The sequence below is a fragment of the Triticum aestivum genome, chromosome 3B (genome assembly GCF_018294505.1).
Source record: "Triticum aestivum cultivar Chinese Spring chromosome 3B, IWGSC CS RefSeq v2.1, whole genome shotgun sequence".
NCBI classification, from domain to species: Eukaryota; Viridiplantae; Streptophyta; class Magnoliopsida; order Poales; family Poaceae; genus Triticum; species Triticum aestivum.
Window position 1 is genome coordinate 13231239 of NC_057801.1, and position 4826 is coordinate 13236064.

The window sequence follows — 4826 nt, forward strand, 5'->3', positions numbered from 1 at the left end:
ATTTTTCGGTCAGAGTAAGACTTCGTATTCCCACATATAGGGCATGCACAACACATAAAACCATTTGCTTGTTTGCCTCAGCCACTTCGAGAAAATCATGCATGCCCTTAATGTACTCGGAGGTGTGTCTTTCACCGTACATCCATTGCCGGTTCATCTGCATGCATTATATATAATTAAGTGTGTCAAAAATCATTACAAAACATCATGAATAGATAATTAAGTGACCAAATTAATAAAAGTTCATCATCACATTAAAACCAAAGTACATACATAGTTCTCATCTAACAACATAAAGCTCTGCAGAGCATCTAAATTAATTAAACCATACATTGAAACTATGTAAAACATTTCAATGCGAAAACAAATGCGATCATAATCGCAACCAAGGTAAAAACTGATCCAACGGCATAATAATACCAAGCCTCGGTATGAATGGCATATTTTCTAATCTTTCTAATCTTCAAGCGCATTGCATCCATCTTGATCTTGTGATCATCGACGACATCCGCAACATGCAACTCCAATATCATCTTCTCCTCCTCAATTTTTCTTATTTTTTCCTTCAAGAAATTATTTTCTTCTTCAACTAAATTTAACCTCTCGACAATAGGGTCTATTGGAATTTCCGGTTCAACAACCTCCTAGATAAATAAAATCTATGTCACGTTGGTCGGCATAATTTTCATAAACAATAAATGAACCAATAGTTATGAAAAGATAATATATACCACATACGAATCATAGACAGGACGAGGGCCGACGGGGGCGGATACCAAAATCATCGCACTATATAAGATGCAATAATAAAAGTAAGAAAATAATACAAGTATCTATCTAAAGATACAAGTAAGAATATTTTTCCTTTCAGAAAGAAGATAAGAACAAGAGGCTCACCACGGTGGTGCCGGCGATGAGATCGGCGCGGGGATCGACGGCGGTGAAGACAGAGACGGGACGTGACAGACCGCTAAACCTAGACAAATATTGAGAAAAATGGAGTTTGGAGGTCGAGCTTGGAGAGGAGAAAATTAAGTAGTGTGGCTCGGTCATTCCATCGAATACCTCGTGTGCATAGGAGGTGAGCTAGAGCACCACAAAGCTCTCCAACGGCCGGGCAGAAAAATAGAGCAGTGAAGTGCTCTGCTCGCGGGCGAGGGGTATATATAGGCAATTCATTGGTCCCGGTTCGTGGCATGAATCGGGACTAAAGGGCAGCCTTTGGTCTCGGTTCAAGCCACCAACCGGGACCAATGGTGGTGGGCCAGGAGCGAGGCCCATTGGTCCCGGTTCGTCCCACCAACCGGGACCAAAAGGTCCATACGAACCGGGAGCAATGGCCCACGTGGCCCGGCCGGCCCCCGGGGCTCACTAACCGGGTCCAATGTGTTGGGGAACGTTGCAGAAAATTAAAAATTTTCTTACGGTTTCACCAAGATCCATCTATGAGTTCATCTAAGTAACGAGTCATGGGAGATACATCTACATACCACTTTGTAGATCGCGAGCGGAAGCGTTCAAAAGAACGGGGTTGAAGTAGTCGTTCTCGTCGTGATCCTATCACCGGAGATCCTAGCGCTGAACGGACGGCACCTCCGCGTTCAACACACGTACGAAGAGGATGACGTCTCCTCCTTCTTGATCCAGCAAGGGGGAAGGAGAGGTTGATGATGATGGCTCCAGCAGCAGCACAATGGCGTGGTGGTGGTGGAACAGCAGCACTCCGGCAGGGCTTCGCCAAGCACGTGACGGAGGAGGAAGAGGTGTAGCAGGGGGAGGGAGGCGCCAGAACTTCAGGGTGCGGCTGCCCCCTCCCCCCTCCCTTTATATAAGCCCCTAGGGGGGCACTGGCCCTGGGAGATCCAATCTCCCAAGGGGGCGGCGGCCAAGGGGGTGGAGTACCCCCCAAGGCAAGTGGGGCGCCCCCCCCACCCCCACCCTAGGGTTTCAACCCTAGGCGCAGGGGGGTGGGCCAAGGGGGGCGCACCAGCCCACTATGGGCTGGTTCCCCTCCCCACTTTGGCCCTTGGGGACCTCCGAGATGGGTGGCCCCACCCGGTGGTCCCGGTACAATACCGGGTGACCCCGAAACTTTCCCGATGGCCGAAACATCACTTCCTATATATAATTCTTTACCTCCGGACCATTCCGGAACTCCTCGTGACGTCCGGGATCTCATCCGGGACTCTGAACAACATTCGGTATGCTACATACTCATATTCATACAACCCTAGCATCACCGAACCTTAAGTGTGTAGACCCTACGGGTTCGGGATACACGTAGACATGACCGAGATGGCTCTCGGGCAATAACCAACAGCGGGATCTGGATACCCATATTGGCTCCCACATGCTCCTCGATGATCTCATCGGATGAACCACGATGTCAAGGATTCGAACAACCCCGTATACAATTCCCTTTGTCAATCGGCACGTTACTTGCCCGAGACTCGATCGTCAATATCCCAATACCTCGTTCAGTCTCGTTACCGGCAAGTCACTTTACTCATACCGTAATGCATGATCCCGTGACCAAACACTTGGTCACTTTGAGCTCATTATGATGATGCATTACCGAGTGGGCCCAGAGATACCTCTCCGTCATATGGAGTGACAAATCCCAGTCTCGATCCGTGTCAACCCAACAGACACTTTCGGAGATACCTGTAGTGCACCTTTATAGTCACCCAGTTACGTTGTGATGTTTGGTATACCCAAAGCACTCCTGCGGTATCTGGGAGTTACACGATCTCATGGTCTAAGGAAAAGATACTTGACATTGGAAAAGCTCTAGCAAACGAACTACACGATCTTGTGATATGCTTAGGATTGGGTCTTGTCCATCACATCATTCTCCTAATGATGTGATCCCGTTATCAACGACATCCAATGTCCGTAGTCAGGAAACCATGACTATCTGTTGATCAACGAGCTAGTCAACTAGAGGCTTACTAGGGACATATTATGGTCTATGTATTCACACGTGTATTACGATTTCCGGATAATACAGTTATAGCATGAATAAAGACAATTATCATGAACAAGGAAATATAATAATAATCCTTTTATTATTGCCTCTAGGGCATATTTCCAACAGTCTCCCACTTGCACTAGAGTCAAAAATCTAGTTACATAGTGATGAATCGAACACCCATAGAGTTCTGGTGTTGATCATGTTTTGCTCGCGAGAGAGGTTTAGTCAATGGATCTGCGACATTCAGATCCGTATGTACTTTGCAAATATCTATGTCTCCATCTTGAACATTTTCACGAATGGAGTTGAAACGACGCTTGATGTGCCTGGTCTTCTTGTGAAACCTGGGCTCCTTGGCAAGGGCAATAGCTTCAGTGTTGTCACAGAAGAGTTTGATCGGCCCCGACACATTGGGTATGACTCCTAGGTCGGTGATGAACTCCTTCACCCAAATTGCTTCATGCGCTGCCTCCGAGGCTGCCATGTACTCCTCTTCACATGTAGATCCCGCCACGACGCTCTGCTTGCAGCTGCACCAGCTTACTGCTCCACCATTCAACATATACATGTATCCGGTTTGTGACTTAGAGTCATCCAGATCTGTGTCGAAGCTACCGTCGACGTAACCCTTTACGACGAGCTCTTCGTCACCTCCATAAATGAGAAACATGTCCTTTGTCCTTGTCAGGTACTTTAGGATATTCTTGACCGTTGTCCAGTGTTCCTTGCCGGGATTACTTTGGTACCTTCCTACCAAACTTACGGCAAGGTTTACATCAGGTCTGGTACACAGCATGGCATACATAATAGATCCTATGGCTGAAGCATAGGGGATGACACTCATCTCTTCTTTATCTTTTTTTTTTTTTTTTTCCGTGGTCGGGCATTGAGCCGAGCTCAATCTCACACCTTGCAATACAGGGAAGAACCCCTTCTTGGACTGATCCATTTTGAACTTCTTCAAAATCTTATCAAGGTATGTGCTTTGTGAAAGACCTATGAGGCGTCTCGATCTATCTCTATAGATCTTGATGCCTAATATATAAGCAGCTTCTCCAAGGTCCTTCATTGAAAAACACTTATTCAAGTAGGCCTTAATGCTGTCCAAAAGTTCTATATCATTTCCCATCAAGAGTATGTCATCTACATATAATATGAGAAATGCTACAGAGCTCCCACTCACTTTGTTGTAAACGCAGGCTTCTCCATAAGTCTGCATAAACCCAAACGCTTTGATCATCTCATCAAAGCGAATGTTCCAACTCCGAGATGCTTGTACCAGCCCATAAATGGATCGCTGGAGCTTGCATACTTTGTTAGCGTTCTTAGGATCGAAAAAACCTTCCGGCTGCATCATATACAGTTCTTCCTTAAGATGTCCGTTAAGGAATGCCGTTTTGACGTCCATTTGCCATATCTCATAATCATAGTATGCGGCAATTGCTAACATGATTCGGACGGACTTCAGCTTCACTACGGGAGAGAATGTCTCGTCGTAGTCAATCCCTTGACCTTGTCGATAACCCTTAGCGACAAGTCGAGCTTTATAGACGGTAATATTACCATCCGCGCCCGTCTTCTTCTTAAAGATCCATTTGTTTTCAATCGCTCGCCGTTCATCGGGCAAGTCTGTCAAAGTCCATACTTTGTTTTCATACATGGATTCTATCTCGGATTTCATGGCTTCAAGCCATTTGTTGGAATCTGGGCCCGCCATCGCTTCTTCATAGTTCGAAGGTTCACCGTTGTCTAACAACATGATTTCCAGGACAGGGTTGCCGTACCACTCTGGTGCGGAACGTGTCCTTGTGGACCTACGAAATTCAGTAGCAACTTGATCCGAAGTACCTTG